General features: G+C 39.6%; 1 non-coding gene across 2 annotated transcripts in view; it reads right to left on the reverse strand.

Annotated features, from left to right (window-relative positions):
• The window catches only part of LOC106613663 (uncharacterized), a 71,055-nt gene extending 60,910 nt beyond the window's left edge, over positions 1-10,145 (reverse strand). Inside the window, exon 1 of one of the 2 annotated variants that reach the window (XR_001330536.2) lies at positions 9,672-10,145. This is a non-coding gene — a transcript (uncharacterized protein). Of the gene's footprint in view, positions 1-674; positions 2,011-9,671 lie in introns of those variants that run through there. The other variant, XR_006756908.1, reaches the window with a different exon arrangement.
• Between the last annotated feature and the right edge of the window lie 6,590 nt (positions 10,146-16,735).

Raw genomic sequence — 16,735 nt, forward strand, 5'->3', positions numbered from 1 at the left:
ATGCATGAGTGTATTTGAGCATGAAAGAGTATGCATGTGTGAGAGAGTGAGTGTTTGCAAAACACTCCTCAGTCTCCATTGAGAGCCCACTCACTAGTCATGGCTCACTGAGTGTTGGAGAGAGACAGGTTGAGGAAACAAGATAGTGTGCAGAGACAGACAGGAAGGTGTTATTTCGAGGCTAGCTGTCTACTCCACACAGCCTTCTGGGACTCTGACTTCGTTAGAATACATTAACATTGATTAGTCATAGTCTGGTCCCAGATCTGTTTGTGCTTTTGCCCACTCCATTGTCATGCCAAAACTATTTTGCATGAGCATTCCATAAGAGAGCCGAAACAGACTGGCACCCGGGCTAGATTAGTCATCCACCAAGAACATAACTTCAGATTGAGCTGGTCACCTTGGGGTGTACTTTGGGGCACTTTGAGTCATCCCCCAAAAATAAATAAATAAATAGCAGTAAACATCTGATAGAGTGTGGGAGCAAAAAAAACACCCAATTAGTATAATGTGGAAGACTGAACTTCATAGTTTTAAACAGTAATGGTCAAAAACATGTCAACCCGCCAAGACATCTTCTGATGGTATTAACTGTGGAGTTGGACATACTGTAAATACCTATGAAAAAGTTACACATTCATATTTATCTTTGTAACTAAGGCAACCCTTACCTATGGACAAGATGTGGTGCATGGCCACGGACAGGAAGAAGATGGCGTTGCTGTAGTAGGCCCCGGAGCCGGAGCTGAAGTGCTTCTGCATGGCCTCCACGATGGGGAAGAGCTTCTGGCTCAGGACCCCCACGTCGTGGAACACCACCTCCGTCGTGGAACACCGCCCCCAAACGAGGGCAGTCAGTCATATGAGAAACATCTCAATCAGACAGTCAAGTCATTCGGACTTGATATTGTCAATTGCACATGACACATGCGATTAGAATAATAATGCCATGGGCAAAATCGGGATGGGCATAAGGGTTCATCACTTTCAAACAAAGGTTCCCCTGTCCCACTTCCCCTCCCTCCCTCCTCTCCTCTGCAGGTCACTCTCCCAGCCCATGAAACCCTGCTGCCCCCAGTGGGCCTAAGCCCACAGTGCAGGGCAGGGATTTGGCTCCAGCGGTCCCCATTCAGATCATGTGGATCTCCCTCCAGATTAATGAAAGAGGATTTTGCAGTAATTTATTACTGCAGAAACAAATATGTTCCAGATTGTGTCTCAGTTAAATGCTACTGCATTAAAAGAAGTGTGTGTGAGAGAGAGAGAGAGAGAGAGAGAGAGAGAGACACTGTGTGTGATAAAGGTGGGGATTAGACATATTTAAAAGCAGATGTGTGATTTGGACATGCAGACATAATTTAATGTTCCATAACTGATTAAGATAAGCCTCCCCTACGTCTGGCAATAAAAACAGCCCTGGAGATTGTATTGTGGAACGTAAGCCTAGCTTTGGAAACAGCAAACTGTTACGTTAGCCCATAGACTACCCACAGTGCAATTAAAAGACCATCACATTAATTGTAGTTTTAATCAAATACATCTTCTAAAGCTAACTGGGTGAAATCTGAATGTTGTGCTGATTTTGCCTCTCCCAAATGACATGCAGCTGAGAGAGCCTCGACTTAGAAAATGCGGGAATGAGAGCAGCAAATTAAACATTTATGATGTTTATTTCTAGATTTTGCTTGTATATTTAATAGATTACGTTCTTTTTTTAAGAGCTATGTATGAATAATTCAGATCGCAAACCACTCCCAACAACCCACATGTACTAAATAGCCTAATACAGGAGAAGTTATACTCTTATACCGTTATATTCCTCAGCTGTACTGAACCAAATTACAACATACATTCTATTTTGACTTACATAGAACAAAGGAAAGGGGAGGCAAAGTGGAGCAGTAGAGAATAGAGGTCGACCGATTAATTAGGGCCGATTTCAAGTTTTCATAACAATCGGAAATCGGTATTTTTGGACACCGATTTGGCCATTAAAAAAAATTATGTACACCTTTATTTAACTAGGCAAGTCAGTTAAGAACACATTCTTATTTTCAATGACGGCCTAGGAACAGTGGGTTAACTGCCTTGTTCAGGGGCAGAACGACAGATTTGTACTTTGTCAGCTCGGGGATTCAATCTTGCAACCTTACGGTTAACTAGTCCAACGCTCTAACCACCTGCTTTACATTGCACTCCACGAGGAGCCTGCCTGTTACGCAAATGCAGTAAGAAGCCAAGGTAAGTTGCTAGCTAGCATTAAACTTATTTTAAAAAACAATCAATCATAATCACTAGTTAACTACACATGGTTGATGATATTACTAGTTTATCTAGCCTGCCCTGCGTTGCATATAAACGATGCGGTGCGCATTCGCGAAAAAATAATGTCGTTGCTCTAACGTGTACCTAACCATAAAACATCAATGTCCTTCTTAAAATCAATACACAAGTATATATTTTTAAACCTGCATATTTAGTTAATATTGCCCGCTAACATGAATTTCTTTTAACTAGGGAAAATGTGTCACCTCTTGCAACAGAGTCAGGGTATATGCAGCAGTTTGGGCCACCTGGCTCGTTGCGAACTGTGTGAAGACTATTTCTTCCTAACAAAGACAGCCAACTTCGCCAAACGGGGGATGATTTAACAAAAGCGCATTTGTGAAAAAGCACAATCGTTGCACGACTGTACCTAACCATAAACATCAATGCCTTTAAAATCAATACACAGAAGTATATATTTTTAAACCTGCATATTTAGCTAAAGGAAATCCAGGTTAGCAGGCAATATTAACCAGGTGAAATTGTGTCACTTATCTTGCGTTCATTGCACGCAGAGTCACGGTATATGCAACAGTTTGGGCCGCCTGGCTCGTTGCAAACTAATTTGCCAGAAGTTTACGTTATTATGACATAACATTGAAGGTTGTGCAATGTAACAGGAATATTTAGACTTGGGGATGCCACCCGTTAGATAAAATATGGAACGGTTCCGTATTTCACTGAAAGAATAAACATTTTGTTTTCGAGATGATAGTGTCCGGATTCGACCATATTAATGACCTAAGGCTCGTATTTCTGTGTGTTTATTATATTCTAATTAAGTCTATGATTTGATAGCGCAGTCTGAGCGGTGGTAGGCAGAAGCAGGTTCGTAAGCATTCATTCAAACAGCACTTTCCTGCGTTTACCAGCAGCTCTTCGCTGTGCTTCAAGCATTGCGCCATTATGACTTCAAGCCTATCAACTCCCGAGATTAGGCTGGCAATACTAAAGTGCCTATAAGGACATCCAATAGTCAAAGGTATATGAAATAAACGGTATAGAGAGAAAGTCCTATAATAACTACAACCTAAAACTTATTACCTGGGAATATTGAAGACTCATGTTAAAAGGAACCACCAGCTTTCATATGTTCTCATGTTCTGAGCAAGGAACTTAAACGTTAGCTTTTTACATGGCACATATTGCACTTTTACTTTCTTCTCCAACAAGTTTTTTTGGGCATTATTTAAACCAAATTGAACATGTTTCATTATTTATTTGAGGCTAAATTGATTTTGATGTGTTATATTAAGTTAAAATAAGTGTTCATTCAGTATTGTTGTAACTGTCATTATTACAAAAAACAAAAATGTAACAAAATAACAAATAAATATCTAAAAAAATAAAAAATAAAAAATATTTTTAAAAATAAATAACCAAAAAATATAAATAAATCGCCCGATTAATCGGTATCGACTTTTTTGGGTCCTCCAATAATCGGTACCGGCATTGAAAAATCATAAATCGGCCGACCTCTAGTAGAGAATAGACTCACCTAACATAAAATAGGCTGTCTACGACTGTCATTGTGATTATACACTGAACAAAAAAGCAAACTGTAAGTATTGGTCCCATGTTTCATAAGCTGAAATAAAAAGATCCCATAAATATGTTTCATATGCACAAAATGCTTATTTCTCTCAAATGTTGTGCATAAATTTGTTTACATCCCTGTTAGTGAGCATTTCTCCTTTGCCAAGATAATTCATCCACCTGACAGGTGTGGCATATCAAGAAGCTGATTAAACAGCATGATCATTACACAGGTGCATCTTGTGCTGGGGACAAAAAAAGGTGTAAATTTGTCACACAATGCCACAGATGTCTCAAGTTGAGCGAGCGTGCAATTGGCATGCTGAGTGCAAGAATATCTATCAGAGCTGAATATTAATGTATTTCATTTTTACATTTTTACTAAGAAAGGCTATGTTTTATTTAAGTAGTATGTGTTCAGCAAGTGGAAATGTGTCTGATAAGCTATAAGAAGTTTAATGGATATTTATATTTTGTTTTAAGTTATTTCAGTTTTACTTGGTGTTATCACTGTTACACACAGAGACAAGCATGATATGATACTAATATTATAATATACGGTATACTACCATAGAGACAAGCATGATATGATACTAATATACGGTATACTACCATAGAGACAAGCATGATATGATACTAATATTATAATATACTGTATATTACCATAGAGACAAGCATGATATGTTACTAATATTATAATATACTGTATATTACCATAGAGACAAGCATGATATGATACTAATATACTGTATATTACCATAGAGACAAGCATGATGTATTGATGATGCATGATGCAAGCATGATGAGCCGCCTACAACGTTGTTTTAGAGAATTTGGCAGTACGTCCAACCGGCCTCACAACCGCAGATCATGTGTATGGCGTTGTGTGGGCAATCGGTTTGCGCATGTCAACATTGTGAACAGAGTGCCCCATGGTGGTAGAGGGGTTATGGCATGGGCAGGCATAAGCTACAGACAACCAACACAATTGCATTTTATTGATTGCAATTTGAAAGCACAAAAACATTGTGGCGGGATCCTGGGGCTCATTTTCTTTAAGGTATTTGTGGCCAACAGATGCATATTTGTATTCCCAGTCATGTGAAATCCATAGATTAGTGCCTAATGGATTTCATTCAATTGACTCGTTTCCTCATATGAACTAACTCAGTAAAATAAATGAAATTGTTGAATGTTGCGTTTATATTTTTGTTCAGCATAAATTCAATCAAGAAAACGTTGAATCTAAACCGAACAACGCAGACTGAACCAAGTTGCTTACTAATGCCACTGAGTACAACTAAATCCAATTGCTTACTAAAGCCAATAAGAAGAGCATGTTCTGAGTTGGATAGTTGACTAAGTACATGACACCCAACAGAGGAGAGGTTAAGCCTCCTTTACACACAAAGCACTGGGATAATTACTTACTTGAGGAAAGGGGAGCTTTATCAAATTAAAAAAGGCCACTCTGTATTAAACCCTATGGGACATTAGCACAGAGGCAGCTGGTTGTCAGTCTGTCTGCAGCAGGCTGATTATCTGAAAAACCACTAAGGCCTGAGACCATGGCATGACCACATAATTATCCCATTATCTCTACTAGTTCTAGCATTATAGCGTAACTCACTACACGATCATGACTCATGTGAGGCTACAATGTGTCAAACAAAAACAGAGAGTGAGAACATTTTGCTAAGCCAACACTATATTGATAAGTCACAATTCCATCCATATTTAGGCTACAAAGTTGGCTACAAAAGTGATTTTCAGTTTAAATATTCTTCATAACAATTGGGTTATACGCTAGCAAACAAGACAGAATTAGGTAAGAAGAATAAAATACTCAGTCTAAGCAAAGCAAATGTTCCATTGTGAGTGACTCACAAGTGAGAAAAACAAAAAAGGTGACATTTCCAGTCACCTTGTTGGGTAGAGAATAACAGTTTCCTTTCCAAATCTGAGTCAAACTTCCGCTTTGTTGAGAAGAATGTTTTCAATTGAAAACAGCCATTTCAGTATAGGCCTAAATACGTAGCCTAGCTCACATTAACAGGATACAGTACAGTCAAAATAAAACATACAAAAACACAATCAAAGGGTTAGATGCAAGCAAGTTAATAAGAATTTAAATGTGGGCAGGTATTTGGTTCTGCACTAGTTTGAGAAGGGAAGCCCACATTGAGAAAAGCTTCCTTTCAGCTTTTCCTGGCTGGCTCGCTGACTCCAGTCCACTGAACAGGGGGACTAGGGTCACCGACTGTCACCCCTCTACGTCATGAGAGCCTGCAGTACGAGCAACCACAGGGATGGTGGAAAGCCCATTGTCCTGTCCCATGCTTGTACCTAGTGCCTAACAAATCATAAGCAATGTGGGCAACACCCATGGGACTGGGCAATAACAGAAACAACAATTTTCATTCAGTTCATATGGGCTACTCTGTCAACAAGGCCACACACAAGCATATACACTCACTTGTTAGAGTGCGAGTAACTTATACATGCGCGTGTGAGTGTGGGTCAGAGCTGCTGTAATGAGCATGGCCCCCAGCGGTGGGATTGTATAGGCTGTTTGCGCTGGTTTTACAGGGGTCTCAGCAGTGTTGTAAAGTACTTAAGTAGCACTTTAAAGTATTTTTACTTAAGTGGTTTTTGGGGGTATTTGACAACTTTTACTCCACTACATTCCTCATGGAAATACTGTATTTTTTACTCCATACCTTTTCCCTGACACTCAAAAGTACTCATTATTTGAATGCTTAGCAGGACAGGGAAATGGTCAAAAATCACACTTAACATCCCTGGTCATCCCTACTGATGATCTGGTGGACTCACTAAACACGTATGCCTCGTTTGTAAATTATGTCTTGGAGTGTGCCCCTATCTATGCGTACATTTTAAAAACAAGAATATGGTTCTGTCTGGTTAACTTAATATAAGGAATTTGAACATTTGATACTTTTACATTTGATGCTTAAGTATTTTTCAGCAATTACATTTACTTTTGATACTTAAGTATATTTAAAACTAAATTCTTTGACTTTTAGTCTTTTTTTTTAAATCATTTTCTATTATTTTACTCAAGTATGACAATTGGGTACTTTTTCCACCATTGGGTCTCAGACAGTGTTTTGTCACTAAAAAGTCACGGAGGGGTTACATAACCACTGTCCTGTGTTGGTGCTCCTGAGAGATAAATAATTAAATAAATTAGGTGAGGATCTGCTGAAAAGCATGTCAACATGCTCACAGGCCATTGCAGTTCATAGCCAGCCCCATGAAGATCCGTCCCATTAGTGACTGTGCAGGATGTGTTTGTGTGTGTTCAGTGGGCCCTGGGTGTTCAGTAAAGCGCTACTCATCTGAGAGCTGCTGCTGAATCCCATGGCAGGGGCTGACAGGAGCGCAGAGGAATAAACTGGATGTCACGGCCTGTCAAGTTGTCATTATATAGCATTACCCTGTTGTGCCTGGCAAAGGGGGCTGGAGCATGGTTCGGTTGGGAGCGAGGGAGAGGAGCATTAGCTGAAGAGGGAGTAATCTGTCCCTCTGGCTATGAGCCGCCTAAGATGCTAAGCTGAGGAAACTGCTACTCAATCCAAGGCAGAGGATCAGACTAAGCTAATGCAGTGCCTCAACATTCCCCATCAGATGAAGATATGTTACCGGGGACGTGCCTGGCTGGTGAGGGAGGATTTCTTTTCATTAGATGGGGATAAACAACTTGTAAACAAGTTTGTTATCGCGTGCTCTGTGATGCAGACAAAAGAGGTGAGTTGAGTCCCTTACTGCAACAAACTGTACACAGATCAAGGGGAAGACAGGAATTCATAGTTAGAAATTTGACCTCCGATTCCTATGGCAGAAAGTCTGCCATGTTTTGCTCTTACGCAGGTTTGAAATCAGACTGTCATATACTCTTCAGGTACAGGGCTTCTGTCAGTGAAGACATTCTAAAGATGCATCAAGACCATGCATGGACTATATTAGGTACAGCATAATCCTCCCAGTGGCTGAAAAAAGCAGAAGAGGGGTATTTCTAAACCGTAATATGTTTTGGAAGGGCAACACTGCCCCCCTGTGTTAAAGAATAAAACTGTTCACTCAGTGCATTGTTGCACTCCCTAGCCAGTCTGCTCCTCCAAGCCGGCCTGTGCTTGCCAGATTCAGGATTAAGCCTCGTTTTAAGAATTAAATTTGGGTCTCCACACTTTAGGACTAACATGCCATGTAACACCAGCACATATACACTGACTGATAAGTGATCACCCTGGTAAGAAATGCATCAGGGCTCCAATCAGACTTGCCTCATACTGAAACGTTGCGTCGAGGAGCAGCTCCGGGAGCATCCTCTCGCCCAGCTCTCGGCTGGCCTCGTCGCTCACAAAATGAAGGACCAGCACCTCTTCGTCCAGGAAGAGACCGTATTTGGCCATGGATAACATGGCCACCCGGAACTTCTCCTGAAGGCTCCGGCTCTTGTCCACCTTGGTGAACATCATGAGGGCATGGTAGTACTGGCTGACCTTGGGTCCACTGTCTGCCCCAATATCCGCCCTCCTAGTCCTGCCTTCGCTCTCTTCCCCATCTCCACCCTCAGGGTGCAGCAGCCTGGTGTCCAGGGAAAGGTCTGCGTCGTTCTGGTTGGCGTTTTGGCTGGCCTGGGTCTGCTTGATGCGCTTGGTGGTACTTGAGAAATCATGCCTCTCCGAGCCAAAGTAGTAGAAGGCTACAACGGCCAGAGCTTCTGCGAGGAGTAGGACAAACTGATGGAACCTGAAGGTGCCCATGCTGTAACTCCCACAGATGTGGGGATGAACCCTGAGTTCAACATCCTGTATGTTTCTAATGCAGTGTTGGTTTCAGAAAGAAGCCATTAATTTACTAGTCTTGTCCACACCCTGACAAGTTTGAGTAGTCCTTTTCCTATAAAGTTGGAATGAATGTATAACTAAGGTCAGTCTTACCCTTCATAATGGTGTACCTTTGTACAATACAACAAAGTTAATATTGTCACATGAAAGAAATGTGATGTGTAGTGCAAATTAAATACATCCAGAATACAAAGTAGCTGAGTCACATTAAATAATGTAATGTTCTTCCCCCTCCCACCAAAAACAGCGATTCTTGCAACAGCAGACATTCTTGTGTGAAGAGCTAAGCTGACCTTGTAAAGACAGGAGCTTTTCGTGAAGCTAGGTTCTCCAGCATGCAATGACCTTCCGTGAGGATCGCCCAATAAGTTCACTATTGATAACTGGTCGCGCAATTTGCTAGCAAAAACATTGAATCACCAACAGTCGATACTTATAAAAATGCTTAGCTGTACAACTACGTTCATTCCGTGGGGTGCTTAAATTCAACAATGTATTTATTTTTTATTATCGAATACAACCACCGACTTTTTCCTCATGTGTTGCTCAAATCAGTCCGAATGCGCTTGTGCCGATTGAAGCTCGGTTGACAACAGCATTTGAACAACACAAATTAGGAAAAGGTCGGTGGTTGTATTTGAAACGTTTTTATTAAAAGTATTCATTTAAAAACACGCTGCGGAAGGACCACAGTTGTACAGGTCAAACATATGTACTGGTAAGCGTTTTCGAAATAAATTTTTACAAGTAGTAGTTATTGACTCAATGTTGTTCCTAACAAATACCGCGACCATTTATCAATGTCTATACTCCGTCTCGATATAAGAGAACGAAGGGAGTGGAGTGTGCCTCATCTAGCAATGAGCATGCAACATAGTCAAGAACAGTAAGACAAATGTACACCTTTGAAAGAAAGTACATTGATTTACTGACCACTCTGGGGTTGGAGAACTGTCGATGCAGTCAGCCGAGTTGGAGCAGGTAGACCGTTGATAGTTAGCTAGCTGCTAAAGATGTACATTAACGTTAAATGGACGCAACAGGTTTATACAGACAAAATAATGTCACGAACGCTGTGAAGTCCGCAAAATATTCTACAGGTGACTCTATAGCTTGTCAACTTGAAATAACAACCATTCCATAAAATGTGTATTCTGAAATGTTGATAATGTTTTGCTTGTAGTTAGCTAGTTTGTCACACTAATCTAAATTACACTTCCGGTGATGTCTAATGCCTCGTTCAAAACAACTGCGAACTCGGAAAAATACGAGGTCAAATCATGTCAGGGATCATCAGGTCGGAACTCTATAAAAAGGCCCGAGTTCGATGTGGAATTACGAGTTGGATAACCGTTCAGATCGATTTTTTTCACGAGTTCCCAGTTGTTTTGAACGCGGCATTATGCTGCCTACACATCTCGTAATTCCGTAAATACCAGCATACTTCTTATTCTTCTTTAAATTTGCATTGGCGGATCACAACCAACTGAAAGGTGCTTACAATCAATCAAATGTATTTATAAAGCCCTTTTTACATCAGCAGATGTCACAAAGTGATATACAGAAACCCAGCTTAAAACCACAAACAGCAAGCAATGCAGGTGTAGAAGCACCGGTGGCTAGGAAAAACTCCCTAGAAAGACCAGACAGAACCTAGGAAGAAGCCTAGAGGAACCAGGCTCTAAGGGATGGCCAGTCCTCTTCTGGATGTGCCGTGTATCCCACTACACTGGAGTGTGAATATAGGCGAATATGTTGATAAGTCACTTTGTCCTAGAGCTGTGTTTCCAAAAAGGGAGTACCCATATGTTTAAGAAGGCAGTCCCCAGAAGGTATGTGGAAAGAATTTTGAAAAGGGAAAACAATATGTTCAAGTTTTTTAAATCATAATAGGCAGGAAAACATTTACTGGAGTCACTGGTGTGAAATCTCTAGATATTTTATAGGCCTACTTTTTCAAATTTAGTTTCGGTGCGTGTGTATTGCACAGTTTACCTGGCCTCTGCCTGCCCGGGGTTTGGTTCTCTGCTCGCGCCAAGTGCCCGTTATCCTTTGCTCGGTTCGCTAGAGTGCCCGCTGCTGTTATCCTCGCAGACACTATGATTGGTAAGACAGCAGCTGATGCACTGACGACTGAACTAGGGATGGGCATTCCGGCTCTTATCAGTGAGCCGGCTCGTTTGGCTCAGCTCACCAAAAAGAGACGGCTCTTTTGGCTCCCAAACGGCTCTTTAAAAAAAATATGTTTTGTATTTTTTCAAGTCAATCTGTTTGCGATAGTTTGACTATGATTGGTGTTAAAACAATTCTAATTAAATTATTAAATGAAATCATACTCTACCTTAACCACAATGTATTTACAAATGCATTGGTTTGTTATGAAAAAGAATGCTATTAAACATTTGCATTAAAGTATAACTTTTTAATGTATATAAACAAAGTGCATATTTATCTAACCATTCAAAACGAATACATTCTGAACAGCATAATAGAATATTGCACCATATCAAATAAAAATAAATAATTTATTTTTTGTCCCGTTTTCGAGAAGACCCTCTCAGAGGGAACGGATGTGGCCACTATGCAAAGTCTCCCTGTCATGACTTTAGTAAGACGTGGGTAGACAGAGGCCTTGTTCTTCCACCAACTCAGAGGATCTGCAGATCTTTAGAGGAAGGAGGGGCTCCTCCAAATAGGATCGGACCTCCATTATGGCACCTGCTGAGGGATTCCTTTGTGCTGCATCCCCAGTTGCTCTCCCGTCAAACAGTGCCTGAGCCAGCTGACTGCTGGGGCTATCCCTCCCTGCTACTGAGGTTATTCTTTGAAGAGCCTCATCAATCGCTCTGGCATCACTGAAGGCAAACTTCTTAAACCTGGGGTCGTTGTTGTATGTGTCGAACTGCTTTGCTTTATCTTGGCCAGGTCGCAATTGTAAATGAGAACTTGTTCTCAACTAGCTACCTGGTTAAATAAAGGTTAAATATTTTTACTTTTTTTTAAAACATGTGACAGAGTTGATGGACACCCTATTTTCATCAATGGACAGAAAGTTCCACAGAATGGAATATAATTACGTGCTATCAGAAACCGCTGCACTTGACACAGAGTTACACATGGAGTAAAACAAACATACAGTCAATAATACAGTAGAAAAATATGTCTATATACAATGTGAGCAAATGAGGTGAGATAAGGGAGGTAAAGGCAAAAAAGGCCATGGTGGCAAAGTAAATACAATATAGCAAGTAAAACAGTAAAACACTGGAATGGTAGATTTGTAGTGGAAGAAAGTGCAAAGTAGAAATATAAATAATGGGGTGCAAAGGAGCTAAATAAATAAATACAGTAGGGAAAGAGGTAGTTGTTTGGGCTAAATTATAGATGGGCTATGTACAGGTGCAGTGATCTGTGAGCTGCTCTGATGCTTAAAGCTGGTGAGGGAGATAAGTGTTTCCAGTTTCAGAGACTTTTGTAGTTCGTTCCAGTCATTGGCAGCAGAGAACTGGAAGGAGAGATGACCAAAGGAGGAGTTGGCTTTGGGGGTGATCAGAGAGATATACCTGCTGGAGCGCGTGCTACAGGTGGGTGCTGCTATGGTGACCAGTGAGCTGAGATAAGCTGTCATCGAGGCAAAGGATGGCTACTTTGAAGAATCTCAAATATAAAATATATTTGGATTTGTTTAACACTTTTTTTGGTCACTACATGATTCCATATGTGTGATTTCATAGTTTTGATGTCTTCACTATTATTTTACAATGTAGAACATAGTAAAACATAAAGAAAAACCCTTGAATGAAAATGTGTGTCCAAACTTTTGACTGGTACTGTATATATTTATATTCCAGACTCTTAACATTGCTCGTTCTGATATTTCTTATTTTTGGGATTTGTGTGTATTGTATTACTATACTTACTGTTGGAGCTAGAAACATAAGCATTTTGCTGCAACTACATCTCCAAAATATGTGTGCTCGACCAATAAAATTGGTTTTGATTTGACATTGAAGTCATTACATCTGGTTTGCAAGCATGTAAATGGTTTGTGTGGAATATATGGTTAATGAAATAGTGAAACATATGTAGATGTATTGTTGTAGGTACTAGTATGTGGAAGAGAGGGGATATTCATGTGTAGGGTTTTTATTTAAAAAAAGTATTAACCCCTCCATCACCCCCCCCAAAATATCTTCGTTTTTTACAGTGTTTGTGCTACATATACATACATTTTTACATAGACATTTTACATACATGGTACTTTTTATATAAAGCAATCACATAACAATAATACATTACCAAACATAAACGCATTAATCCCAACCCTCAGCCCATCCCACCTATCACCATAGACCACCCTCATTTGGTTTCCATGTGCCATATATTTTTTAATTCTGTTGTGATGTTTTACAAAAAATGTTAACCTTTCTAATCGTATATTATCCACAGATTGTGAGCTAAAGATGAAAACCTTTCCTACGAGTATTATTACATTATTTATTGACTCACTATTGCTTTCCAAATCGCCCAACACTCCTATTTGTAAGGTTAATTTTAAATGCATGTTTATTTTTTTTAACCATTCCTGAACCTGTGTCCAGAAACAAGCTACATAGGGGCAATACCAGAATAAATGATCAATTGATTCTGTCTCTTTACAGTAAAATCTACAGAGCTGAGAATGTTGTATGCCCCATATATATATATTGTTGTATGCCCCATATATGCCCCATATGTTGTATGCCCCATATATATACTGCTAAAAAAAATAAAGGGGACACTTAAACAACACAATGTAACTTCAAGTCAATCACACTTCTGTGAAATCAAACTGTCCACTTAGGAAGCAACACTGATTGACAATAAATTTCACATGCTGTTGTGCAAATGGAATAGACAACAGGTGGAAATTATAGGCAATTAGCAAGACACCCAGAATAAAGGAGTGGTTCTGCAGGTGGGGACCGCAGACCACTTCTCAGTTCCTATGCTTCCTGGCTGATGTTTTGGTCACTTTTGAATGCTGGCGGTGCTTTCACTCTAGTGGTAGCATGAGACGGAGTCTACAACCCACACAAGTGGCTCAGTGGAGAACGTTCTGCTGCCTGCAACATCCTCCAGCATGACCGGTTTGGCGGTGGGTCAGTCATGGTGTGGGGTGGCATTTCTTTGGGGGGCCGCACAGCCCTCCATGTGCTCGCCAGAGGTAGCCTGACTGCCATTAGGTACCGAGATGAGATCCTCAGACCCCTTGTGAGACCATATGCTGGTGCGGTTGGCCCTGGGTTCCTCCTAATGCAAGACAATGCTAGACCTCATGTGGCTGGAGTGTGTCAGCAGTTCCTGCAAGAGGAAGGAATTGATGCTATGGACTGCCCCACCTGTTCCCCAGACCTGAATCCAATTGAGCACATCTGGGACATCATGTCTCGCTCCATCCACCAACGCCACGTTGCACCACAGACTGTCCAGGAGTTGGCGGATGCTTTAGTCCAGGTCTGGGAGGAGATCCCTCAGGAGACCATCCGCCACCTCATCAGGAGCATGCCTAGGCGTTGTAGGGAGGTCATACAGGCACGTGGAGGCCACACACACTACTGAGCCTCATTTTGACTTGTTTTAAGGACATTACATCAAAGTTGGATCAGCCTGTAGTGTGGTTTTTCACTTTAATTTTGAGTGTGACTCCAAATCCAGACCTCCATGGGTTGATAAATTGGATTTCCATTGATTATTTTTGTGTGATTTTGTTGTCAGCACATTCAACTATGTAAAGAAAAAAGTATTTAATAAGATTATTTCTTTCATTCAGATCTAGGATGTGTTGTTTAAGTGTTCCCTTTATTTTTTTGAGCAGTATATATATAATCATTCTTTTGGTGGGAAGAATTTTATATAATAATTTAAATTGAAAAACTCTAAGTGTTGAATTAAGTGTCATTTTTTTGTACCAGTTCATAAACCATGTGCCATGGAATTGGTACATCGAAAATCTCCTCCCATTTATTTTTCAACCTGTCTGGCGCAGCTGTCAACATTTTTCTATTTATGCCAGTTTCTTTCAGACGATTTGTATCATTTAATATATGGCAGGCAAACAAGTTCCCTACCTTTTCCACCTGCCTCCTCCATTTTTGGGGTAGTGCTGCAATCAGTTGGTTGTAAGTTTGGATTGAGCAGATATTCCCATATATTTTTGATAACTGCATATGTGACAACTCCTCTGTTTCTATTCAGAATATCATTAATAAATATAAAACAAATTTGAAAAAAAATCCCAAAAGAATAGTTTTTTATTAATCAGTATATTTAAGCTTAACCATAACATTTGTTTTAATATTTGTTTTATCTTTTCTGGAGGATAAAACTGAAATTGTAACCAGCTTTGTATGGCTTGTTTAAGAAAGGGTGATACTTTAAACAAAATTTCATTTTCAATTAGTCGGAAATGAGAAATTGTAATCTGTATGAAGGCAAAAAGGCAATTTTTGAACAAAGGATGAGCCTTTCTTAATAATCTACTGGAGAACCATTTTGGGTTTAAGTATAATTTATGTATGAGTGAAGCTTTTAGTGAGAGGTTTAAAGCTTTAATATTTATTAATTTTAGCCCCCCAAACTCATATTCATTATATAAATAGGCATGTTTAATTTTGTCTGGCTTAGCATTCCAAATAAAATGTGTTTTGCTCACTAGATTTAAAAAACTAGTCATCTGGAGTAGGCAGTGCCATTAGTAAGTAAACTGGGATAAGACCAAAGAGTTAATCAATGTGATTTTTCCATAAATAGACAGGTATTTACCTCTCCATGGTTGCAGAATCGTGTCTATTTTTGCTAACTTTCTATTGAAATTAATTGTGGTAAATTCATTTATATTTTTTGAGATGTGAATACCAAGTATGTCTACTTCACCATCCACCAATTTTATTGGTAAACTACAAGGTAGCGTAAACACTTTTTTTAACGATCCAATATGTAATATGGTACACTTGTCATAATTAGGTTTTAATCCAGAGAGGCTAGAAAAGTGATCAAGATCTTCAATGAGACTGTGCAAGGATCCAGATTGGGGATTTAAGAAAAAAACTAGTCATCAGCATACTTTGACACTTTTTTTGTTTTTATCCCCTGAATTTCTTTCCCCTTGATGTTCTTGTTGGATCTAATTTTAATAGCTAGCATTTCAATTGCCATAATATGGAGACAATGGACAGCCTTGTTTTACTCCTCTTTAAAAGCTCAATACTTTCTGAGAAGTAACCATTATTTACTATTTTACATCTGGGGTTGCTGTACATACTGTAACTTTAACCCATTTATACAATGGGTTAAAGTTACAGTATGTACAGCAACCCCAGATGTAAAAGAGAGATTCACCAAATTAAAGTAATCCAGGTATTTATATATAAATTCTAGTCTTACTTTATCAAACGCCTTTTTAAAATCTGCTATGAAGACCAAGCCTGGTATCTTCGATGTTTCATAATGTTCAATTGTTTTAAGTAATTGTTGTTTATTGTCCATGTAAAAAAAACTTGTCTGGTCAGGATGAACAATATCTGGTAAAACCTTTTTTATTCTATGTGCTATGCATTTCGCCAGGATTTTCACATCACAACATTGAAGCGTTAGAGGCCTCCAGTTTTTTAAATGGACTGGATCTTTACTTGCCACCTGGGTCCTGTTTTAGTAGTAATGAAATCCGACCTTCTTGTTGAGTACCTGAAAGTCTACCATTTGTATAAGAGTAATTAAGACATATATTTATAATGGATCTTTGAGTACATCAAAAAAGGTCTGAAATACCTCTACTGGTATACCATCAAGCCCTGGTGTTTTTCCAGACTGAAAATATTGTATTGCCTCAAAAAGTTCCTCTTCTATAAGTTGGCCTTCACACAGGTCTTTCTGTAAATGTGTTAATTTTACATCATCATTATTATTATTATTATTATTAGGAAAGATGGGGATGGGGAGAGTTTGTTAGTAGGGCT

This window comes from Salmo salar, chromosome ssa10 (genome assembly GCF_905237065.1).
Source record: "Salmo salar chromosome ssa10, Ssal_v3.1, whole genome shotgun sequence".
Taxonomy (NCBI): Eukaryota; Metazoa; Chordata; class Actinopteri; order Salmoniformes; family Salmonidae; genus Salmo; species Salmo salar.